The sequence below is a fragment of the Sapajus apella genome, unplaced genomic scaffold (genome assembly GCF_009761245.1).
Source record: "Sapajus apella isolate SASKATOON/1434 unplaced genomic scaffold, GSC_monkey_1.0 scaffold12, whole genome shotgun sequence".
Classification (NCBI taxonomy): domain Eukaryota; kingdom Metazoa; phylum Chordata; class Mammalia; order Primates; family Cebidae; genus Sapajus; species Sapajus apella.
The window spans coordinates 13,106,159-13,132,856 of NW_022436952.1; the positions used below are offsets into that span (position 1 = coordinate 13,106,159).

The 26,698-nt window shown below is 43.3% G+C and overlaps 1 protein-coding gene across 3 annotated transcripts in view; it reads left to right on the forward strand.

Moving 5' to 3' along the window:
* HLF (HLF transcription factor, PAR bZIP family member) overlaps window positions 1-26,698 on the forward strand; it is a 59,923-nt gene that overhangs the window by 14,655 nt on the left and 18,570 nt on the right. The gene's annotated exons all lie outside the window — the stretch shown is intronic.

Here is a 26,698-nt window from a genome sequence, read left to right on the forward strand (position 1 = left end):
AAGTGAGGATGCTAATACCTGCTCCAAAGGATTCCTGGAGTATTAAATGAGAGGCTACATGTAAATCACTTAGAACAGTGCTCAATATATAAATGGCAGCTTTCAGCAGTTTTATTTTTATTCTACAATTACTATTCCTTCTTCCACCTCCATGGCTATTTTATGGACACTGAAGTAGGAACACATCTTGTGTTACAGCAGTGCTATACCAGTGATGACCTGGAAACTGCTTTTGAGTTATTGCAGGAAAGAAAGGATCATGAAGAGATAAAGCAGGTGAGCATCCTGTGTATTTACACCTGTGAGAAGATGCATCCCACCTCAAATACCATTTGTGTCCTATTACCCTAGCATGTCACAGTGTAACCTCCTGCTTTCTTGAATAGCTCTTCTAATAGATGTATGCTCTGCAGGCCCAGGCTGTGTCTTCCGTCTCCATATGTCCTGCTGTGCCTGCATATGTCTTCTGGTACTATGCCTGGAAGATCTTGAGTGGGTAAGGGTGAAATGGAATTTAGAATACATTTCCTTTAGTGCTCCAGAGCCTTTCTAGCATGCTGCCAGATTTGTGTTTTAGGCTTCTTCTTTTTGCCCTTAGTGACACTTCTGGATCATGAAGTAGTGAACTGGCTGCCCTCTAGTTGTTGGTGATGGGCTCTTGAGTGACGTGGAGGCAGGAAAATGGGTTTCCAATGGTCACAAAACTCCCTGGCCTTCTGCTCTCCTTAGTGTGAGTCTCTCAAATATTTTCTTCATAACTCTTCTTTGTCTGTACCAGAGGGAAAAGTGGCAGGGAGGTGTCCAGATAGGAAAGAATGGACTTTTCTGCTGAACTGGAATGGAAATATAAGAAAATCATAAAAACAAAAGTAGATTATTTGGAAAAAATGTTTCAAAACAGTTTTACACCAAGGGGACAACTGGAAGTTGATTGATTTAAGAATCGAGTTTCTTAAACTTGCGTGAAAAAGTTGGTATGACTTAGCTTTCCAACTAGGTTACAGCTATGAGGTTCTTGGCCCTTGGCATGTGTCTTGATAAAATATGTTGTGCACTGTACATATGGGTGTGGCAGGATAAGGCTCTTAAAGGTACAGCAGTTTTAAGGCATTACAAAACATATCAGCATGAAACTAGGCAAGATTTTCCCCTCTTGAGAGGGATGTTCCATTTCAGCTAAAGCTCCCTCAGCATATTTTTGTATCCCATCAGATATCTCTGAGTCACAGCTGGGCGCAGTGGCTCATGCCTGTAATCCCAGCACTTTGGGAAGCTGAGGACAGTGGATCACTGGAGGTTAGGAGTTTGAGACCAGCCTGACCAACATGGTGAAACCCCGTCTCTACCAAAAATATGAAATTTGCTGGGTGTGGTAGTGGGCGCCTGTAATGCCAGCTACTCAGGAGGCTGAGACAGGAGAATCACTTGAACCCAGGAGGCAGAGGTTGCAGTAAGCCGAGATTGCACCATTGCACTCCAGCTTGGGCAACAAAAGTGAAACTCCATCTCAAAAAAAACCCACAAAAACAAAACAAAATATATCTCTGAGTCTCTCCCCTGCTTTTATAAAAGAGTGGACACAATGCTCTCAAGTTTAAATCAGCCAAATTCAATGTGAAATCATAGCAATAGTCATTATGTATTAAAACCAGGTTTGTTCTAAACACTTACTGTAAGTAGTTGTAGAAAATCAACTCATATTAGAAATGATATTGGTCCCTGGAATTTAGTCTGTTCCCAAGAGGACTGAATGTCGTGAATACATTGCCAAAGTATGTTTTCTTTTTTTCTCCATCAGCCCTTTCATTCTGACTAAAGGCAGCTTAAAAATAAATTTGGGCATATCTCGGTGGCCAAAAACCATGGAGATCAGGATGAAATCATTTTCAAGGCAGAAATAACAAGCGTTGATAAAGATATTCAGAGAAACACAGTCCTAATAGCATCAGCACATGATTGTGGGGCCCTTTAGTCACCAAGCTAAATTGAATTTGGAATCGGGTCTACGGAAAAGCCAGGAAACTTTGAGCAAGGAACTTGAATTCTGAGCCCCCATTTCCACATCCAGAACATGACATGACAACCCTATTTTGTAGGGTTGCTGTGCAACTTAAATTACATTAAACAAGCTATCAGTAATAGGATGTGGGATGGTGCCTACTTGGATTGTCACTCAGTTTTAATTCGGAGTCCGATTCTGGTATTTAAAGACCATGCTCTAAAATGCACTTGTAGTTAATATCTTTGGAGTCTTGCTTCCAGGATTCTGAGTTGCTGGACTAGGTCTTCGTAAGCTCTGTGATGCTGCTTTGGGAAAATAAGAGATCTATTCTATAGTCCCAGCTATGCTATTAATTGGAAGTATAACCTTAGGTGTTCAGCTTCTCTGGGTTTTACTTCTTCATCTTTAAAATGGGAATAATCTACATCCTTCTAACTTCCAAGTATGTCATAAATAGAAAACTGACCAAACAGTTCACATCAACGTCCATATTGGGTTAACACTATTATTTCAATTGGTTTTTAGGTGGCAAAGTTGGAAAACATATAGCAAGAATTTCAAAGGTAGGCCAGTTCCTAAGAGCACTGAACTTGGAGTAAGCCAATCTAGGTTCTAAAGCCAGTTTGTCAGCATTAGGTGTCTCTTATCAGATCACCAAATCTCTCAAAGCCTCATTTTTCTTGTCTGTAAAATGTAGGTGCTGTTTCTAGCTCTGTGACCCCGTGTTCAAAGACTACAGTGAGCCGGGAGACGATTAACATTCACATTTTGGTGAATGTCTAAAAAAAATGTAAAGCCTCTTGTGGGGGTAATGGAGCTGCTCCCAAGCCAAGTAGATGGATTAAGAATCTGACATTCTGCCACTCATAAAGGATGATGGAGTTTAAAAACTAAAGCTGAAAAGCAAAAGACATTTAACATCTTTTGGGGGAAAAAAAAAAAAAAGCAACAACAATCAAGCTAGTTACTTCCTTAAAAAATGGTCTTCATGCTGAATGGGAACCACCAGATTCTCCCTGGTGTTCAGAGCAACCCTGAAAATAAATTATCTGGCTGGAATCATTGCTCCAAGGATTGGATTTCTTAGCAGTAGTTTATTAGCCAGACAAAATAATTTTTTTTATAAAGAAAAAGAAAAAAAAAGGAAAGCCACAGAAGGAAAAACCCCAGGGCCCACTGCTAGCTCTTTTGATGGCAACTTTTCTAGAAGGGCAGTGGCCAGAGGGGTCCTTTGGCCACTTCTCTGGATGGTTGGAATCAGGTTTGTGGGACCTGAGTGTAATAGTAGGTTTCATCTTGCAGCTGGCTCTGATGGATTAGTAGGTGCCTGGAATGTCATCTTGAAAGCCTGAGGCTTGGTTTCGGCTCAGTGAAAAGAGTTCTGTGATTAATTAGTGATGTCTGCCCTGGGCTTGGGTGGGGCAGTACTGGTACCCAGTGTTTGCTGTCCTGCCAGAGCAGGTTGGGAAGATTCCTTAGTACTTGTCCTTCTACTGGGCAGCAGATCAGGGACTCAGGCCAGTGTTGTTTCCGATGTCCTGGAAAAGTGTTTTCTGAGCCTCCAGCACATAGTGTTTTACTCTCTGAAGGAGGCTTACTCTGATTAGCTTAACAGAGAGAATGGAAGAAAGGAAGTCTATTGATTCAGCTCCTTGGTCACGAGACAGGAATTGCAAGGTAGAGGGAAGCTGTAATTCCAACGTGTAATTCCGTGCATACTCCAAGGAAGCACAGGCATAGGTGCCACTGATTCAGCAGAGGCAGCCACAAACCACAGGCCCTGGTAAGCTGCTTGTGGCCAGAGGTCATGGCTGCAGATTCCAGGGAAACTGTGTCCTTGGTTGGCAGTCAGCCGTACAGTCCATACATGCGTTCCTTGAGGTTCGCAATCAAAGTGAACCCCCCTTTTTTAAGGAAGCTTTAGAGAACTTGCCAGTCTGTTTAGGATTGAGGGCGATTCTCAGTTATCCATGCTAATGGGATAGATAAGCTGAAGTTTACTTCTCCTCAGCTGTGGAATGTGCTTTGTTTTTGTGCTGTTGATCTGCTTTCTTGGTAAGGTTTGAACTCTTCAGATTTTTCTTTCTATAAAGAACGGTTGAGGGGGAGTGTCGCGCTTTTTGCAGCTCCCCCAGCATGTTTCCAACATAGCCGGCCAAATGTCTCTGAGCCCTCCCAGCCTCCTAACTTTAAATCCATGAACTGCACCAGAGAAATAATCAACCAGTTGCAATTTGTTGAGCACTTACTATGTGCTCCCTGGGATCCAGGTAACTGTGTGACAAGGACTTGATCCAAGGGTACATTGGGCAACAGGGTGAAGTGGGCTCCAGTTTAAACATTGGCTATGGGGATTTACAAAAGAGTTCACTGAGAGTGGGCCTGACTTCCTCTGCTACTGATGTTTCCTATTGTTTCCAGTAACTGCACTTGAACTCTGCATACGATTAACTTTCAATTATCCTGAGGCTGATTAACTGGTTTGCAGATTAACCAAGGTGAAGGCTCACCTGGGCCTGGGAATAGCTCATCAACTCAGCTGCTCCATAATTAGCTGGTGATGGGTGATTGCTGCCCCAGGGTTGGGAAGCCTGGGAGCTGGGCAACTGCAGGGGAGCTGGACCAGGGGTGACTTCTTCCAGGAACTTCTACTCTCTTCAACCAGAGGAGCCCTCCAGCCCTGTGAAGTTCTGCATTCTCCAGCACAGTACCTGAGAGAGTCAGAAGTCCTCTGTTTCCTGGTGCTCTGCTCCTGCTACCTTTCAGCTCCTGCCCCCAACACCTTGTTCAAATTGGGAACAAGTTAACCACAGGGCACAGTGAATTTGAAAGTCTAGAGATTAAGTAATATATTGAAAGTAGGCCCAGTGAGCAGGTGCCACTTATCCCCTTTCTTCCTCAGCCTAGGAATCTCCTTCCTTCTCAAGATACAGACTCATAGGCTTGAGACCCTGAGCAGTGGATCTCTTTTGAGGTCAGTGGAGAACAAGACCACTGAAGCAAGGAGTCAGGGGCTTCCCACAAAAGCAAAGCTCCCCAGAATCCAGGCCGCCCCAAGGTGATTGTTTGGGTTGCTTGTGATTGCCTCCCATGGTCGCCCCAGTTCACGGAGAGTTGGCTGCATTTGACTGGGTCCCTGTGGGCTGAGGGTGTGGAAATCTGTATATTTGTCACACCTTACACCAGACCAGAATATGTGTAATTTAACCTAGGAGTCAAGCTCCTGCCATATTTGGAATGTTTAGAAACGTGGTACCTTGGATCCCAGGTATAGTCAAAATCTTGAGTGTCCATTGAGGACTTTGGTCTGTGGCCCACCAAGAAAGAGTAAACATTTGATCAGGATCATGTTTGATGGGATTCCTTGGATTATTTTCGTTTCTTAAGCAGCATTCCCCTGAGCCTTTGACATGTCTTTCCATCTCTGGCAGTGTTCTCACTTGCATTTGCCAGGCCTGCAATTCCCCTGCCTTGATACAACACAGTGTGCCGGCAGCTGTAATCCCTTTTCAGCCAGGGCCATGGGTGTCCTTGGGTCCTTCTCTCTGGCTCACGTTTTCCCAGGGCTGTTGGTGTGTACAGTCTAGAGATCACATTTTATTAACACAAAGAAATCTGCTTGGGCTGCCCGGCTCTTGCAGTCACGTGGAGAGAAATGTGTTCCTTTGGTCCTTCAGCCTGCAGCTCTCTGTGCAAAATACAGCAGAGAGCTGGGCACTGGGCCAAGCTTACATTTCACTTCGGAACACACTTTCGCATCACTCCTTGGCAGAACATCCACGGCGGTGTCTATTTGGGGAGTAAGTTAGAGAAGTGTTGTTTCTCTCTTATGAGCGTCGACAGGTAGGACCTTTAGAAAATGTTTTACTTTTCCCCCGTCTTCATCTTCTTCGTGGTGCCCAGGTACGAAGGTGATCCAGCTAAATGTGGCAGCAGTGCCTGAGAGAAGCCCCTTCCTTCCTCGGGCCACCCTTTTCCCTTGCAAAATCAGTAAACAGAGCCAGGACCGCCTGGACAGAGAAACTTAGGCCAACGTAATAACATCAAAACCAAAGTCCTGGAACTCTTGAGTAAGCTAGTTACCCTCCCAGATAAAACAACTTTGTTGTCCAAATCTTCCTTCCAAAGATCTAAGACTTTTCTAATGTTGGTCCAAGGCCAGCCATGGAAGGAAGGAACTTCAGCAAGCCGCCTGGAATGGCAAACACTGTTAAAATAAACAAATGGACCTCTGCCATTTGGTTTCCCCTGACTTGTCTATTTTTATTTCTTTTCTTCCCCCTTGCACTTTACCTCTCAATAGTACCCTCCTTTCTCCACCCCTACTCCCATTCTCATCTCACTTTTCTCGGGCCAAGCCGGCTGTTTTGCCTTCAGTAAAACAAATACCTAATTTCCAAAAGAGGAATTAGGATAAAGAGGTGGTATAATTCGTTTCTTGGGGCAGTCTTTCTTCCCTCAGCTCCTCTATGGTCTGTTCTTGTAGGTGGCCACCTGAAATTTGACCTGTGTTTGAAAATAAAGTTGGTTTTGGAATTTTAAACCCTCCTTAGGAAAGATCTGAATGGTTAGAAAACAAAGATTTATTGGAATAATACTGACGTTTCTTTTCTCAATGAAATAGATCCCTCTCATAATAAATGGTTGAAAATAAACTCTTTTTCCCCATCACACCAAACCATAAATTCCATAAGGATTTCCTAAGTGCCAAGCCTTATTCAGAGTCTTATATTTATTGCTTTGGAATGTTACTTTTGCCATCAGTATCATTCAGCCAAGCAACAACCAATCAAGATTTACAGAAACTTTTCCAGCTAGATGCATGTGCCAGGCTGCTGCCTCCTACTGATGGAAGGCCTCCCTTGTCATAGAGGATGCCCAAAATCTCAGGGACTGGGATACAGCCTCCTGCCAGTCCGCAGGTGCAGTCTTTGCTTACTCCACAGAAGGGAGGTGACAGAAACCCATTCCACCTGTCTCAAAAACCTGCTGGTAATTAATTTTTTAAAATAATGCCAAGTTCTCACATGGCTGGTAGACGCATTAGCTCAACTGGCCGGTGGGGTGAGGGTGGGTGGGAAGCAGGGGAGAAGTATGCTGCTTCAAAGAGTAATGCTGTTGCACTCACATTAGTCATTCCAGGGAAGGTTAGATAAGGTTATTGAAAAGATGAAGTCACCCTGTACATTGAAAGAGATCTTCTGAAATCTTCTGTTGAGAAATAGTTGAAGATCAGAAGTTTATTTGGAGCTTTGCTCCCCCTTCCCCTTATAAATGAGACTGGTATTTCCTAAAAGCCACATTTTCTTTTTTGATTGACAAAAGCTCTGATAGTTGATGATTGAGAGTCATCTGGAGCCAGCATCAAGGATCAGTTCTCCATGTGTGGATTATCTGTTTGGTGTACTAGCTACGGTCAACGTGTAAGGCCTGGCCAGCTGCCATTTGCCACCCAGCAAAACAACACCATAAGGCTTCTACCCCCTGCTGTTCTTGGGAAGTGTTCAGGGAATGTAATTTCATTTTATATTTAACTGAAACAATGCACAGTGCATTTCCTTGATGCATTCTAACAGCAGGACAGTTATTATTCAGAATGGACTCTGTCTGGACTACTTTGAAAATCAGTCATTTAAGTTGTTGGACCTATGTTTGGCCTATCCTCATACCAGTGTAAATACTTTAATCCTGTAAGACTTTCTCATTTTGCATAAAATAGGTGAAAGTTTGTTGAAGTCCATCTTCCCAACTCCCAGAGCACTCTGGATACCTTGGTAGGTCCCTGTGGACTCCCTCTAGTTGACTTTCAAGTTTCCCAGAGGTGGAGATTGCCTTTTATCTCTAACACCTAAGCAGCTGCTTAGCACCAGAGTTGATATACAGGAAACATTTGTTGAATGAATGAAGTAACAAAGATACTAATTCATTAGAATTGGTTTGAAATGAGTGCTCGTGTTGACAGAATTTTGTTCAACGTAGTGGGTCTTTGCAAAGGGTCATGATGCTGTGATGACGCCTTTGGGACAGACGTGAGTCAGGATGGTCTTGGAGGAAGCAAAGTGCAGATATACCTCTGCTAATAGGCTCATCATAACACTTCAGTGTGCTTTTTTCTCATGTGAACGTTTCATTACTTTCTTTTTCTTTATTTATTTTTATTTTTCTTTTATCTTTCTTTTTTTTTTTTTTTTTTTTTTGAGATAGAGTCTTAGTCTATTGCTCAGGCTGTAGTGGTACAATTTCAGCCCACTGCAACCTCTGCCTCCTGGGCTCAAGTGATTCTCCTGCTTCAGCCTCCCAAGTAGCTGGGACTACAGGCATGTACCACCATGCCAAGCTAATTTTTGTATTTTTAGTAGAGAGGGGGTTTCACCATGGTGGCCAGGCTTGTCTCCAACTCCTGACCTCAAGTGATCCACCCTCCTTGACCTCCCAAAGTGCTGGAATTACAGGCATGAGCCACCACACCCAGCCAGTTTCACTACTTTCTGATTTCATTCAAGGTCAGATGCCATGGCTCACACCTGTAATCCCAGCTCTTTGGGAGGCCAAGACGGGTGGATCACTTGAGCTCAGGAGTTTGAGACCAGCCTGGGCAATGTAAGGAAACCTCGTTTTTACCAAAAATAGAAAAAAAAATTAGTTGGGTGTGGTGGTGTGCACCTGCAGTCCCAACTACTGTGGAGGCTGAGGTGGGAGGATCGCTTGAGCCCAGGAGGCAGAGGTTGCAATGAGCGGAGATCACACCACTGCATTCCAGCCTGAGCAACAGAACCAGACCCTATCTCAAAAAATATAAAGTTAAATTAAAAAAAAAAAGATTCAAGAATGAAGAGTGTTTTCAGAGAAGAGGATTTAGATGTTTACAAATAAAAGTGGATATTGACCCCCCAATTTTCCACCCTTTAATCACAGAGACGTGATTGGAAGTCAGCAGCTCCAGCCTGCATGTTCCCAGATCACCTGTAAGAGTTCTTAAAACTCATCCCACAGGTTCTTAATTGGGATTTTTAACTGGGTAAGTAGAGAAGCTCCATGTTGGGTGGGGGGAAGGGAGGATGCACATGGATAAAATTTTTTTGAAAAAACATCAACTTATGTTTCTTTGGTTAATAGATGCAGGAGAATGCCTCTCCTCTCCATGTGGCATGTCAGGGTATAGCTTCTTTGAGCACAGGATTTGATTGGCTTACAGAATGGCACGTCTCCCCATGCCCGCCAGTGATAAGGGGCACTAAAACAGACTTGACCTTGCTAAAGGCCCCCAAGAACCAGGCCATGAGCAGTCGCACCCCATCACAGAGGTACGTGCAGCTGGCGGGAAGCTGCCCTTCTGGTTCACTGACTCAAGAGTTGGAACAGATTGATCCCTAGATTTACAATGCCCTCAATATCCCTGCGCAGAGTTCATTCTATGTACCCCAGACCCTATGATCCCACAACAGGAAATATAGTGTGAGCCTCTGGCAATACCCAGATTTGCTTGAGCCTCCTCACATTTGCTGCTTCTGTTCAGCTTAATGTGCCTCAGTTTACTAATATGCTGGCAGAAATAACATCCCTCTTGCCAAGGGGAGGTCGAAAAGTTCTCTGCATAAAATAGTGCATAAAATTATTCCTATGATGAGGCATTTGAAAAATTAATTTGAGAATGACTTAAAATATAGAACAATTTTTTAAAAATGTGGCGAACATCCTTATTCCTCTCACCCAGAATTAACAATTCAGTATAGTTGCCATATATTCATATATAAATTTACCTATGCATTCATATATGAATCTAAACATTGCAGATTCAGTTGAGGGTTTCAGGAAACTTTTTGTAAAAAGAAATGCATTTAGTTTATAAGGCCTGATTGAGATTATTCCAAGTCTGTTTTCTCAGCTCTTAATTCTTCCTAGCACCTTGCATTCATTGTATTAATAAATAAGCCTGTTTTCAGCCTAGTTAAAAAAAAAAAAAAAAAAAAAGCCCAGCCTGGTTCATTAGAATTCTGCATTCCCTTTGGTTATTCGTTGTTGGAGAGCAGGGGGCTCACTGGCACAGAGTTCCTAGATATTTCACTTTGGAATGTGAAAGGAGTATCTCTTGACAATCTAAGGAGAACCTGCCTCCAAATGATCTTTATTCCTCAGTGCTGGAAAAGAAAACTAGGCAAATAAGCACAACCAACATTAACAGAAGGCCTTGGTGCAGCATCAAGAATTAAAGTACTGTACTCTATGGAAAACAGTATGGAGGTTCCTCAAAAAAACAAATAGATCAAGCATATGACCCAGCAGTGCCACTGCTGGGTATGCAGGCATACGTCATTTTATTGGACTTCACTTTATTATACTTTGCCAATAGCGTGTTTACTAAAAATTGAAGGTTTGTGGTAACCCTGCATTGCACAAGCCTGTTGGCACCATTTTTCCAACAGCATGTGTTCACTTGATGTCTCTGTCATATTTTGGCAATTCTAGCAATATTCAGAGTTTTCATTTTTATTAGTTATGGTGATCTGTGATCAGTGATCTTTGATGTTACTATTGTGATTATTTGGGGACACCATGAACCACAGCCACATAAGATGGTGAACTTAATAAACATTACGTATGTTCTTCTGACTGCTTCACCAACTGGCCATTCTCCCATTTCTCTCCCTCTCCTTGGGATTCCTGTTTGCTGAGACACAGGAATATTGAAAGTAGGCCAATTAATAACCATATCTTGGCCTCTAGGCACTAACGTGAACAGAAGAGTCGCAGGACTCTCACTTTTTTTTTTTTTTTGAGACGGAGTTTTCACTCATGTTACCCAGGCTGGAGTGCAATGGCGCGATCTCGGCTCGCCGCAACCTCCGCCTCCCGGGTTCAGGCAATTCTCCTGCCTCAGCCTCCTGAGTAGCTGGGATTACAGGCACGCACCACCATGCCCAGCTAATTTTTTGTATTTTTAGTAGAGACGGGGTTTCACCATGTTGACCAGGATGGTCTCGATCTCTTGACCTCGTGATCCACCCGCCTTGGCCTCCCAAAGTGCTGGGATTACAGGCTTGAGCCACCGCGCCCGGCAGGTCTCTCACTTTAAATCAAAAGCTAGAAATGAGTAAGCTTAATTAGGAAGGCAGGTTGAAAGCCAACATAGGCCAAAAGCTGGGATTCTTGAGCCAAACAATCAGCCAAGTTGTGAATGCAAAAGAAAAGTCCTTGAAGGAAATTCAAAGCACTACTCCAGTGAACACACAAATGATTAGAAAGTGAAACAGCTATATTGCTGATATGAAGAAAGTTTGAGTGTCCTGGATAGAAGATCAAGCCATCCACAACATTCCCCTAAGCCAAAGCCTAATCCAGAGCAAGGGCCTGACTTTCTTCAATTTTATGAAGGCTGAAGCTGCAGAAGAAAAGTTTGAAGCTAGCTGAGGTTGATTCATGAGGTTTAAGGAAATAAGCCGTCTCCAGAACAAAAAAGTGCAAGGTGAAGCAGCAAGAGATGATGTAGAAGCTGCAGCAAATTACCCAAAAGATCTAGCTAAGATCGTTGATGGTGGTGGCTATACTAAGTAACAGATTTTCAGTATAGACCAAACAGCCTTATGTTGGAACAAGGCGCCATCTAACACTTTTATAGTTAGAGAGAAATCAATGCCTGGCTTCAAAGGACAGGCTGACTTTTGTTAGTGGGCAGTGTAGTGGGTAACTTTAAATTGAAGCCAATGTACATTCACCATTCCAAAAATCCTAGGATCTTTGAGAATTATATTACATCTACTCTTCCTGTGCTCTATAAATGGAACAGCAAAGCCTGGATAGTAGCACATCTGTTTACAGCATGGTTTACTGAATATTTTAAGCCTACTGTTAAGACCTACTGCTCAGAAAAAAAAAATATTCCTTTCAAAATATTACTGCTTATTGACAGTATACCTGGTTATCAAAAAACTCTGATGGAGATGTACAAGAAGATTAATGTTATTTTCATGCCTGCTAACATATTCTTCAGCCTGTGGATCAAGGAATAATTTTGACTGTCAAATCTCATTACTTAAGAAATTTATAAGACTGTAGCTGCAATTGTTAGTGATTCCTTTGATAGATCTCGGCAAAGTAAATCAAAATCCTTCTGAAAGGATTCACCACTCTAGATGCCATTGAAAACATTCATGATTCATGGGAAGGGACATTAAATTAACTCCAACATTAATTGAAGTTAGTAGAAGTTGATTCCAACCCTCATGGTGGATGACTTTGAGGGCTTCAAGACTTCAGTAGAGGAAATAACTGTAGATGTGGTGGAAATAGCAAAAGTCCTAGAATTAGAAGTAGAACTTGAAGATGTGACTGAATTGCTGCAATCTCATGATAAAACTTGAATGGATGAGGAATTGCTTCTTGCAGATGAACAAAGGAAATGGTTTCCTGAGATGGAACCTACTCCTAATGATGATGCTGTGAACATTGTTAAAATACCAGCAAAGAATATAAAATATTACATAAATTTAGTTGGTATAGCAGTGGCAGGGTTTGAGAGGATTGACTCCAATTTTGAAAGAGGTTCTACTGTGAGTAAAATACTACCAAATAGCACCATATGCTATAGAAAAATGTTTCCTGAAAGGAAGAGTCAATTGATGCAGCTAACTTCTCATTGTTGTCCTATTTTAAGAAATTGCCTCAGCCGCCCCAACCTTCAGCAAACACCACCCTGATCAATTAGTAGCCATCAACATTAAGGCAAGACCCATCACAGTAAAAATTACTCACTAAAGGTTCAGGTGATCATTACCATTGTTTAGCGATAAAGTATTATTAAGGCATGTACATTGTTTTTAGTCATAATGGTATTGCACACTTAATAGATTACAGTATAGCATAAACATAACTTTTATGTGCACCGGGAAACCAAATAAATGCATGTGACTTGCTTTATTGGATTCTCAGCTTTATCACAGTGGTCTAGAACCGGTCCTGCAATGTCTCTGAGGTATGCCTTTATATCCAAAGGAATGAAAGTCAGTATATGAAAGAGATGCCAGCATTCCCATGTTTACAGCAGCACTATTCACAATAGCTAAGGAATGGAATTAACCTAGGTGTCCATCAATGGGTGAATGGATAAAGAAAATATGGCATACATGCACAATGGAATACTATTCCACCATAGAAAAACAGTGAAATTCTGTTAGTTGCAGCAACATAGATGGAATTGGAGGTCATTTATGTTAAGTGAGATAAGCCATGCACAGAAAGACAAATGTCGCATGTTCTTATTCAAATGTGCGAGCTAAAAAGTTGATATCATGGAGGTAGAGAGTAGAATGATGGCTACTAGAGGCCGGGAAGGGTAATGGGGGCCAGGGGGTGGGATTTAGAGAGGTTAGTTAAGAGGTACAAAAACACAGAAGAAGTAAGTTCAAGTGTTCAACAGCACATTAGGGTGACTATAGTTAACAAGCATTTATTGTATATTTCAAAATACATAGAAGATTTGAAAGGGTCCCATCACAAGGAAATGACCAGCGATCCCAGTTAACTCTGATTTGATCATTACACCTTGTATGCATGTATCAAAATATCACATGTACTCTATTCATATGTACATTTATCGTGTATTAATTGAGACTTGAGGCGCTGTGTTTGCCTGAGGAGTTATAGGGGATGCCAGTGGAATGACCATGACGTGTGGCAGCTGGACTGGGCAACGGCCGATGGCCATTGTGCTGTGAGGAGAGAGGACGGAGCTTCCCCCTTTATCTCCTGACTGGTGCAATCCTGAGAACTAAGCAGTCAACTGTGCACCACGTTTTCTCTGACTACAGAGCTCCTATCAAACGGATGGGTAGAAAAGGACCTGAAAAATAATAGCTAACCCTTCTTTAGTCCTTCTTACAGTCCGGGCACTGGACTGAGTGAGTTTTATGCATTATCTCATTAAAACTCAGTCTCTAGGAACAATCATTAGTGCTCCATAGGTATACTATTATTACTGTCCTTTTATAGATGAGAAAACTGAGGCCCAGAGAAAGTGGGCAAACTGGTGCTGGGGGCAGTTAATAGGTGGCAGGGCTGGAACATGAAGCCATAGTCTGGCACCAAAACCCATGCATTGAGCCCCAACTCAGCATTCTGCTTCTCAGTAGAAGGCTTTGCCTTGTGGAAGGCAGTAGAACATTTAGAACCATCAGAACACCTGTGTGGATGGTACAACGAGGTGGCAGATATATTCCAGGGACCTAGATGTGGAGGGAGTGAGGGGAAAAGGAGCAACGTCTCACGCACCTCTGGGGAGGCCCTTAGGTCTCCTCAGCCAATTCCTAGGGAATTTAGAGGACACACAGAGAGAGTAGTTTTTAACACAGGCTTTACTTTTAAGTCATGAAGGATTTAAATATGAATCGTGTGCTTTTGTATGACTTTCTAAGCTGTGGTTCCTTCTGATATGATCTTATAAGAGAAGCACCATGGAGTGATAAATACAGCAGTCCGGAAAGATTTAGGGACAGCCCAGAGGGGGATTGGAAACCCTGAGTGTGGCTGTGTCTCTGAGGGTGCTGGTGCTAAACCCACAGCAGTCCATATAAGTCAAAGTTTCATTCTCCTTGTGCCCACACTATGCTGATCTGCCCCAGTGCAACAGGGAGACACATATGATCAAGATAATCCGTCTTTCACGAATAGATTTTCTCCTTCGACCATGGTGAGAAGTCCTTATAAAGAAGCATGCATGAATATATGGATGTGTTGGGCATCAGCTGTGCATGTGGCCATCAGCTGGGTGAGTGGAAGGAGTTGGTGAACACTCAGTGTTCACCTCCATATGCTTTTCAGAGACACCCCTGGTGAGCTCTCTGCAGATATACAATGTGGGGAGAGATACCCATGTGAAGCAGCACAGGGCATGTAGCTGGCACTTGGTAAATATTAGTTTCCTTCCCCTTTCTGTGTGTAAGGCAAGTTGTACGAGCAAAGCATCAGCAGCTCAGAATGCAAAAATAGATCTCCATGTGGGGATGTGGCCTCTTTTCCCCGAGTGTGGACCAGATGTCAGGCCGCCTTGTGAGTACTCAAGGAATGTTACGGCTTCCTTCTTTGGGACTTCACTGCTTCTCTCCATATGGAGAAGCCTCCCTTTCCATGCACTTCTTGGATCTGACAAACAAGAACGAGAAAGATGATGGTTCAAAAGTCTCAGGAAATGGACCTTTCTGTATTCTCCCTTTTAAAAAGCATTTTCATGTATGTTTTTTAGGTTTTACTGTCAATTCAGACACACAGCCATCATCCGTTATGTTTGTGATTTAATAACAAATTTATGGAGAACCACAGCCCATGGATGTTTGTTTTGGAGTCCATTTATTCATCATTATTGTTGTTATTTTTAATCATTTACAGAGGGCCTAGCAAGGTGCTGGTAATTCAGAGATAAGGAAGATGTCATCCTTTGAACTTGAGAAGCTTATGAATGGCAAAGAGATATAATTAGTTGTGCATGGAGTATGGTAGATGGCGTCAGGGTATGTATGAGGCAGAATCAGGAAGGCAAAGAGTGGTCAGCTCGAAATAGAGTGAGGAGGGAAGATCAGAGATGATCCTTGAATTGTGTCTTGAAGAATGAGCAAAAAGTATATTCATGGAAAGAAAGGATACAATGTAAGTGATTTGCTGAGTTTTTCTTGACTGATGCTAAGAATGAATTTTCATTAAATATGCACCAGTAATTCACAGGAAATGATCAGGTCAGGATGTTATGGAACATGAGTCTGAAATATAATGAGAGGAAAAAAAGAAATTTAAAAATGTGTGTGTGTGTATATATATACACACACACATATATATGATATACATATATATCTATATGATATATATACATATATATGATGGTTAGTACTCAGAGGGGCTAACTTCCTCCTGCCCAGATAAGGAGACCTTTGCCACTTGGCAAGGGACCTGCGGCTCTGCAATGCCAGGGTAACAGAACTACGCATCTCAAACGTGGTGTTTAAAGAAGAAGTTGGGAGGTTAGAGGCGGCGTAATGGATGGGATTTGACAGTTGCTGTGGCAACACACCCACTTCCAGAACATGAGTGTTAGTGGGAGGGCAGGCAAACTCGTGGCACTTACCCTGGGCTGCCCTGTGTCCCGTACCACCTGTTCTAGGCCAAAGGTACGAACAAATTAAAAAGGGCAAGTGCCCCATCTGGCTGATGGCTGCCTGCCTTTGTAGAACTGACCCTGAAATAAGATAAGAAGATGAGTAAACCAGAGAAAAGACAACAGGGAAATAGTGCAGAGGAGGACGGGGAGGCCAGAGCAAGCAGTGCCAACTCCTTTCAGGTCAACTTCTCCCGGGTTGTATTAGAATGTATTGAGTGACTGGTGAATTTTTATGGGGGAAAATTCGTCTGTCATCTGTGTGTCTAAAATGCCCTTTATCGAAGCAGTAGTGTAGAGTGCTTTGGGGCATAAATAGTCTTTAAAGTAGCAAAAAGACGGGTTAATGCAAAATTGGTTGGGCAGGTTTTGGTTGGAGGCCTGAGTGATTGCCTCTGGAGCACCACCTTCTGGCGAGTCATGGGTATGACATGGTATGACTATTCCTGCTGTGTAGGCGGTTGGTGTCCTTACAAGGTAGGGTTTGCAAGCTCCTTACATCCACAGGGGCTCTTTCCTCTGGACCAGTGGTTCTCACATCTTGGCCTCACATAAGAATCATCAGTGATTTTTTAAAAAGAAATTTAAACATTTTATTACAAAAGTAATATACGATTGTTGTAATATAGGACTGTACAAAGTCTAACTTGAGTTCTCATATTCCACTTCCAGATTTAATTGTCCACAGCTTTTGCATATTCTTCCAGACGTTTATTTTGTGTTTATAAGCATTTATATGCATATATATGTGGGTGTGTGTGTGTATTGTGTGTATGGGAATATGGAAATATATGTATATGCATACAATACATAGTGTTATGCATTTTGCTGTTTTTAGTTAATATTTTTTGGAGATTTTTCCATAGTAATACATGTAGATCTTCCGGCTGCATAGAGCCTGTGGTCTGGATATGCCAAAGTTTACTTAACAATGCCTCTAGACATTTAGATTGTTTTCATCATTGGATTCCATTCTTTGTACACTTGTGTGGTATATCTAAAGTTTTCATTCCTAGATGTGGAATTGCTGGATCAAAGTGTGTAGGTTCCAAAAGAATTGAACTAGTTCACACTCCCACCAGAAGTGTGTGAGAAAGCTGTTTCCTCTTTCATTCAAAAAAAAAATTTTTTTTTACAGAGCCCAAGCCCCATTTCCAGATCTTCTGACTGAGGTGGGAGGGGAGCTGAGTATTTGTACTTTTACAGAGCTCCACAGGTGAGGCTGATCTGTAACCAGGGTTGAGAATGTACATATGTTCTCATCTAAGGCCTTAGAGAGAGGATGTAAAATTAGGAGACATGGTTCCTAGTGATGATGACTGGGTCATGTCCTTTCAGATCCAAACTGCAAGATCTCTCTTAATGTGGTCAATTGGGAGAAATTGAATGACCCATTTCCTCTGAAATTTCTGTTAAACTAGAGGTCTTTATTTAGACAAATGTAAACATTAAATGAATCCGTATTTTTTAAGATAATGTATGATTATCTTAAGAACCAGAGATGTACCACCTAGGTTCTTTTTGATACTTTTCTTGTTATTCTGTAATTTATTTATTCATAAACCATTTCTTCTTCTTATAGGCTTTCAAGGAAGAATTATCGAATTCCTTTTGGTGTGGCCTCAAATTTCATTAGAAGTGATAGAGTTTGTAGATATTGAAAGTCTTTCTCTTGTTTCAGTATGAAAAGTCCCCAGATTGTCACATAGCTTTGGGGACTGGAAGTGTCTCTTTTCCCTTGCCTCAGTAGATTGAAAGAGAAAATGGACATCTCTTCTTCAGAAAACCTGTTCTAAGAATTATCCATCTTAGAAAATTACTTTGATTATTGCCCTTCTTTACTGCCTGCTTGAAAAAAATTCCCCAGCCCTCATTTCTTTGATCCTTTGAGGCCATGCCTTGTCATCCTCTGCTGTGTTCCTCTGAACCCTGGGCAGCTGCAAAGTCACCTACTCTCACCCTTTACACTCCCACCAACCTGAAGACCATGCGTGTTCATCTAACAGCATTTCTTTCTTTTCCTGTTTGAAGAAACTGACTCCTGTCTGCTCCCACCTAGCATTTGCCTGGCGTATCTTCATAGCTGGTCTCCTTATCAACCAACCCACTCCCATGATTAGGTCAGATTAGATCCCCTGTTAAGGGGATTTATGTGGGGAGCTGCACACTGATTGGGACGGGAGTTTGTCAACATATTCAAATGACAAAGGACTTCAGAGGTGCTGGAATATTCTTGGTCTACGGTTGCAGACCACCGTGTGATTTCCTTCTTATATAGGTCCCGGTGGGCATGGGCTTGAGAAGCTGAAAGAAAACACACAGAATCTGACCTTTTGATGACGACTTCATATCTATGTTCTGTTTATCCAAGAGGCGCAAAGACCTCACCTTATGCCTGTGAAATATAAAGGCAGATTTTTGTCCCATGAAGGTTTCTCCATAGACTACATTAAGCAGGAGACAGATGGGTTTAGCTTGGCTAATCTTAGTGCAAGCTGGAAAATTTCAGTTTTTCCGAAACAACATATTTCTAAGAAATTGTCTGGTCTAGAATATTATTCTAGTGTATGTTAGGGAACTGTATGACTATAAAGCAAGGCTGAATTACTGCAGGCCTATAAATATGTGTGAAAATTTACCTACTTCTCCCTACCAACATGGTGGTGGAAAGAAGTCAGTTTAATAAACCCCATTTTTATTACTTGTGTAAATCAGAAGCTGTTTGGCGACTTTTCTCCTATGTGAGATGTGAATTTATTTGAGAAAACCTGAGTATATGCCTTTTCCTAAGTCTTGGCTTGCATCTGAATGCAAAAATCAGATGTGTGCTCAGTGAATGTTAATTCAGATTATAGATAGCTGTAAACTATATAGGCTGCTCTGTCTTTCCTTTCCCTCTGTCTACATGACTGAAGACCTGTCACTTCCTTATAATCTAGTTCTTCCCATGATACCTCATCACAAAGGTACACATCAGTTGGGCAATAACAGGACTTGTGCAGTGAATACTTACATGAAGCAGACACTGAAGTGCCCGCAAGAACTGCAAAGGCTGGCAGTATTAGGAGACTGCTTACTGTATCCCAGATGAGATGTCGGAGGCACAAGGTCCATTCTGTTTAGGTACCGGATGACTCTGTGGAATTAACTTGATTTGTCCCTCAATAATCCATATTCTTTCGCATACACTTCCAGGCAATTCCTATTGCTTAGCAGCACTTATTTAGTGACCTTTCAGAATTATCATTAATAGGGAAACAGCCTGTGGTGCTGATCATAGGCTATTGAGGCATTTTCACCTACTGTCTTGCCTACTTCCATAACCCAAGCCCCCAAAACATGCAATCTCCAGACATGAAATTTAAAACAAAATGAAAGATGATGCAGGAACTTCAGAGACTAGATGCAATAGACAGCAAAAGGAAGCACCTCTGTTAGCCTTGGTTCTCAACATACCAAGACGCTCTTATGAGCGCTTCTAACAAAACGTTCCCATGGAGAATAGAAAGCAGACGCCTAACATCCAAGAAGCACGTCATCACCTCAACACGCCTGCGACACATCTACCGCACTGCAGCCTTGAACTCTTGGTCTCAAGCCATCTTCCCACCTCAGCCTCCCAAGTAGCTAGGACTACAGGCATGTGCCACCAGGCCTGGCTAATTTTTAGAGAAATAATTTTAGAGACAAGATAGTGCTATGCTGGCCAGACTGGTCCTGAATTCTTAGTCATGTTGCTCCTCGTTTGCCTTTTTTTTTTTTTTCCTTTTCTAAGAGACAGGGTCTTGCCCTGTTTCCTAGCCTGGAGTGTAGTGGCACCATTTAACTCACTGCAGTCTTGAACTCCTGGGCTCAAGTGATCCTCTTGCCTCAGTCTCCCAAGTAGCTAGGACTACAGGCACGTGCCACCAGGCCTGGCTAATTTTTGAAAAAAATGTTTTAGAGATGAGATCTTGCTGCGTTGCCCAGTCTGGTCTTGAAGTCCGAGCCTCAAGTTATCCTCCCTCCTCAGCCTCCCAAAGTGCAAGGACTACAGGTGTGAGTGCTTGGCCTTCCTCATTTGTTTGACAGATATAATAATGCAGCCACTTGATTAGGAGGGACAGTGACTGCTCTGGAGTGATCAACAGTGTAACTAGGGAAACATCTCTTTGGTCATTCCCATTTCACTAGCCTGTTCAAGAACTGGTTTACCTCCTACCTTTCTGGCGTTCCCTAAGTACCCTTCGTGGAGTCCTCCTCTTTGACCTGTCCCTAAACTGTCAGTGTTCCCCGGGACGTTTTTTGTTCTGTATTCTCTCCTGGGGAGACATCAAGATTTTTTTTTTTTTAAAAAAGAAAAAGAAAAAAGAGAGAAAAAAAAAAGAATGAAGGAGAGGAAGAAAGAGGAAGAGGGAGAGAGAACGGGAGTGTTGCTTTATTGCCCGGGCTAGAATGCAGTCTAAGAATGGGTATGCCAATAATTGTACTTAATAATGGAGACATGAAAAAATGGGGGAAGAAAATAACAAATAAGCAGCCAACCAATATTTTATTTGAACCTGTAAGTAGGTGTGATGTGTTACTGATAAGAGTGTATATTTTGTGTATTTAAAATGGAGAGTTCTATAAATATTTATTAAGTTTACTTGTTCCAGATCTGAGTTCAAGTCCTGGATATCCTTGTTAATTTTCTGTCTCATTGATCTGTCTAATATTGATGTTGAAGTCTACCACTATTATTGTGTGGGAGTCTAAGTCTCTTTATAAGTCTTATGTATCTGGGTGTTCCTGTATTGGGTGCGTATATATTTAGGATCTTTAGCTCTTCTTGTTACATTGATCCTTTTATCATTATAAAATGTCCTTCTTTGCCTCTTTTGATCTTTGTTCAAGATTATAACATCTGCCATCTGCATCTCCGGTTTACATTGCTCTTTTATAGCCTACATTGGTATATGAAGCTGAGATTCATGTGCTGTAGGCTTTTTCAGCTGGGCATCTGAAACTCAATGGATCCACAATTTTCCCTTAAATGTGCTCACTCCACAGTATTTTCCCTTAAATATGCTCACTCCACAGTATTTCCTATTTCAGTGAATATCAACACCTCCTTTCCAGGTGTCCAGGCCAGAAACCTCATAGTGAATCTTGCTGTCTCCTTCTCTTTCCCCCATGTTCAGTTGGCCACAACTCATGTTGCTCCCATCTCATTAATAACTCTTGAATCTACCTAGTCCTCTGCTATTGATGTGGGTGAGCTCTCACCATTCCTGGTTTCCCTGTAATCTAAGCTCTGCTCGGTTGCTACAACAATCTTTCTGAAACGAGTCATCCGATCAAGTGAGTCCTTTGCTTTAATCGTATCAATAGTTTCCCATTCCCTTGAAGATAAAACCTGAACATCTAAGACATCTCTGTCTGTCTCAACCCTTACCATCCATCTTACCCCCCTGAGCTCCAGTTACACCAGATACTCTCAGTTCCCCAACTGGCCCATGAACTCTCTCATATCTTCATGCCGTCACATATTTTGTTCCCTCTGTCTTGGTTATCCCATTTACTTGTTGGGCCAATTTTCAAGACTTGGCCAGGATGGCAACTCCCTCTAAGGGACATTTCCTGTTGTCCCTGCACTCCCTCCAAAGATCAGGATTTGAGATCAACCTTTGAACTCCATGCTGGGGCTCCCTGGGCAAAGCCCTTTTATTGAACATATTATTCTGTAATCTAATAACCTGTTTATTGACCTGTCTGTACCTCCAGACTGCATGCTTTTAAAGTTTGGGTTTTATTTATCTGTTCTCAGAGCTTAGCCCATAGTAGGTGCTCAATAAAAGTGTTTTAAGCAAGTGAGTGTCTTAATCAACTAGACATAGTTTATCATTTTCTGTGCAAGGAATTGGCATGGCCTTTGCCTGGAAAGATGTTCAATCTTGTTGATTAAAAATTATAGAGTCACCTAATCTGATAAAAAAAATTCTCAGTATAGACATTGTGAGAGAAGTTAGAGGAACTGTCACCAACACTGCTATAGTCAGGAGTCGGAGGGCTTGAATTAGACCTTGATATGGATGGTAGGACAAGTGGAAGTGGAAAAGACACGAAGCAAGAGTATCTAGAAACAAAGCAGACCGGCTTGGCTTGAGCAGAGAGCACGAGGTAGGAGCAGTATGGCTGGCTGCGGAGGTCTCTCCCCAGCAGGCAAAGATTTTTGCACCAGGAGGTAATGGGAAGCCATTGGCTTCCTTTGATCATGGCGGAGATATTCTAGGAAGAGTAACCTGGTGGCTGTTGGTAGATGGGACTGCAGGTGGCAGAGACCAGTTAGGAAGATCTTGCAGATGTCCAAGTCCCTCGTGACTGCACCTGTCTTGTGACAAGGATCTGAAACACAAAGGAAAGCCTCCACTGTACTCCAAGAATAATGTATTGCTGGATCTGGAAGGAGCCTTTGCTAGCATCCCAAACGTCTCATTCTGTTATTTAATGGGTGGGCAAACTGAGGGCTAATCTCAGGGTTCCATAACTGATGGGGTCTTTGGATTCCAATCCTTGGCTCATTTTCCCAACCTGCCTGGGAAGTGGATGGTTAAAGTTTAAAGCCTGGAAGAGTGGGGAAAATAGTTCAAGGCATGAGGTGACCTGCAGGAGAGGCTGATGGTCTATAGGAGATTGGAGGATGAGTTTGGCTTAAACATGTTGATTTAGGAACGACAGAGGGATTGGAGGCAATGACCAGCAGTTCACAGATCATTTTAGAACTCTGTGAACTTTAGTGGAAAAGATTACAGAGAACGCTGGCTAGGCGCCAAGACAAGAAGGCTTTGGAAAGGCATGTTTACTTTTGAGTGCTTCACTTAGAGACTCATGCAGGAAAGAATCTGTGGATCTCTTTGAGAAGCTGCAGAACCACAGACACACCTGAATCCTATTCATGTTCATCCGGAAACGCAGACTTTAAAACAACCTTGTTTTTCTTCCTTTGTTTGGTTTAGTTTGGTTGTGGGGGGCTGGAGGGGAGGGAAGGGTGTCACTCAGGGAGCATATGGGTTGTTTGTTTGCAGTTCACGTGGGTCCTCAGTGAACATCAGCAAATGCTATCGCTTATTTCCTCTCCTGCCTCACTCTCTCTTCTAAATCAAAACAAAAACTTTAATGTAGCCCAAAGGAGAATAGTCAGTTTAATAACTAGCCGTGGCAGCACTTTGAAAACTGCAGGTTTCAAATAACTAGGCCTGCACATTTTCACCAACCCAGACGATTAAAGAGACTCCAGGGATCTAGGTGGTGCTGATTCAAGTGGTGCATATTGTCATTAAAAATGGAAAGTCGATTTCTGAAAATAGATTCCAGGTATGGGAGAGCTTTTTTCTCTGCTGGAGAAGGTAGCCCATCCTAGGGGGACTGAGGTAAATTGCTTAGTGTCTTGATTTCCACATAGTTAAAATGTGCCTAAATAGGGTACAGTTTCAATGTGAGTATGGGAAGGGGGAGGCCAGTGCCTCTTGTTTTCCATTTGTGATCATCCCTACCCACTTCAGTGGACCCAGTGTTGCCAGACCTGAAATATACCTCATGCAGGTGTTTGTCTCTGGCCCTGTGGGTACATTTCTGGTCACCCTATGATATTTCTGTGTCCCAACATGCTGGCACAGCTATCAGGTAGAAGGAGGCCAAGGTAGAAGGCACAGAGCCATTCCTGCCTCACCTTCTGCCACACAGTGACCCCACATGTCTGGAGAGAGGCTCTCAGCCCAGGGAAGAGGAGGTGGAGGGTGCTGTATCACCATCATGGGGGGCAATGGTGAGAAGGCTCACGGACCACATGCCTTGGCCGCTAGCTGTAATGTCTGTAGCACCCCAACGTAACTGACTTCTAACAGGCTGTGGTTATGAGTTCTGCTGGTCTCACCTCTCAGTAGGTTCAAGGAGGCAGGTTTGCTGACACCTTTGCAAGGAAGTGTGATGATAAACACCATTGGAATGAGAAGCCTTGTTAATCTAGCCCAAATGGGCACATTTTAACTATGTGGAATACCTACTTCACAGAGTTGTGAGGAGGGCAGAATGGGCTGTAGAGAGGCAGCATGTCATTGGACAATGTCCATTAGATGCAGAGTGTTGACAAAAGCAGAAGCCCGTCCCCTCAGACTCCTCAGGGGAAAGCTGACAGCTTTGACCGGCATCACCGCTCTGCACACAATAGCAGGGATATGAGAAGGGGCTGAGGTGAGCACTGGACTTGGAGCTCCACTGCCTCCCCTCCAGCTATCTCTTGTCGCCTTTCCTCGAGTGTGTAGAGTTGCAGTGTGGCTTGAAATGGTCATCACACCTACCATCACCGTGGCAGCCGTGGAGGAGGGACTGGCCGCCACTCTCTCAAGAAGGGGTAGCTGTAGCACAAAACACTGTGCTGACTTTGAGCTGGCCAGCCGTTGACTAGCTGACCTAACCTCCCGTTTTCCAGGGCTCAACCCACCATCCATCCATTCCCTGCAAGTACAGAGGAAACTAGAAAACTACCCTTCTCCCACCATAGTTCTGTAACTTTGGGATGGAGTGAGAAGGATGCCATTGTTACCAGGTGATAGGGCTCATTGTCCAATGCACTAGAAGCCAGTATTATGACATGGGGTTTTTAAGAAAAGAAAAGCTTTTATTTTGTGTCAACCAACAAGGAGATAGGATCCAGCTCAAATCTGTGTCCCTGTGCTTGCTGGCTTCCAGGCAGCATTTGTATTAGAAAAGCTTTAGGGGTGGATTTGGGATTAGCAGGTGATTGGTGGAAGGAAGGGTGAGGTCTGGAAAGTCCTTGGGTATGCAGTTATCTCTCTGTGCATCCTCGTGGATGATTTGTGCAAATTCAGCCGGGGGGTGAATGTGCAGTGGAAATTCGGGCTGTGACGTCAGTAAGCTCGCTCTGCACAGACTCCAGTTGGCCATGTTGGTTCCAACCAGTTTTAGCCAGCTTTATCATCTTTCAAGTAGAGGGAGCTTTAGTGTTTCTGTAAGCTTTTTGTTTGTTTGTTTCTTATCTGCCATTCTGTAAGCTCAAGAATTTCTATTAGTCGCTGGTCTAAGTCTTTGGGGCACAGTTTCAATGTGAGTGTGGGAAGGGGGAGGCCAGTGCCTCTTGTTTTCCATTCGTGATCATCCCTACCTACTTCAGTGGACCCAGTGTTGCCAGACCTGAAATATACCTCATGCAGGTGTTTGTCTCTGGCCCTGTGGGTTCATTTCTGGTCACCCTATGATATTTCTGTGTCCCAACATGCTGGCACAGCTATCAGGTAGAAGGAGGCCAAGGTAGAAGGCACAGAGCCATTCCTGCCTCACCTTCTGCCACACAGTGACCCCACATGTCTGGGGAGAGGCTCTCAGCCCAGGGAAGAGGAGGTGGAGGGTGCTGTATCACCATCATGGGGGGCAATGGTGAGAAGGCTCACGGACCACATGCCTTGGCCGCTAGCTGTAATGTCTGTAGCACCCCAACGTAACTGACTTCTAACAGGCTGTGGTTATGAGTTCTGCTGGTCTCACCTCTCAGTGGGTTCAAGGAGGCAGGTTTTGCTGACACCATTGGCAAGGAAGCGTGATGATAAACACCATTGGAATGAGAGTCCTTGTTAATCTAGCCCAAGCTCCTGCCAAGTTAGAAGCTGATGAGTCTAGTCAGGGCTACGTTGAGCACTGATGCATGATCCCAGAGAAATGTGCTGTCCTGGGCACAGGGTCACACTGGGTGACATCTAACAGGCTTTGCTTGGGCTGTGGCTAGAGGGAACTGGGAGCTGGGGAGTGTGACAGGAGGGAAGTATGGACCTGCACCTACCAGGGCACATTCCCACGTACTGTCCATCCCATCCAGTGCCCTGAGGGGGCATCATTTCTCCCGCTTGACAGATGAGGGAACAAGCCCATGAGGCCGAGTAACTGGCCCCAGGCCACACACAGGTATGCAGGATCAAAGTCATGATGAATCCTGTTTGTCTACACCATCTCCTGCAGGACAGGCCCAAGGGAAGGGGCTCAGGCCTTGAAACAGGGTTTGAACTGTCTTTGCCCAAACCAAACGTTAACTTGCACACTAATAATTTAATGACATAGATATAATACACACCTCTCCCAAGAAGTGGCCTTTGAAGCCAACTTTATTTATGTGACAGAATACTTGGGACACCCTGTCTGCCGGGAATCCTTCTCCTAGTGAGCCATAGTCTCTGGCTTATCCAGAAGCTCCTTAAAAATACCAGTGAGTGAGACATGGCACTGACAGGAGCCCTGGCCTGTGAGTTGCCAGCTGCTTCGTCAAATGCAGTCTTGCCGCTGGCATAGCTCATGGTTCAGGAGGATGGAGGGAGTAAACAAGGGAGGGGGAGGTAACAGAAGAAGGGAGGGAAATGAAGCAGGATGCCTGGCTGCCTGGGGCTTCCTTGGGCTCTTGTCCGTGTGAGGAAGCCATACCTACTTCTTTGGGGGGTTGCCATCTCTTGTCCAGGAATCTGTTGGGCTAGAGAGGAGGGGAACTGCAGAATCTCCCCTTCCTTTCTCTTCTGCCCCCTTGAGGAGGAAGTGAC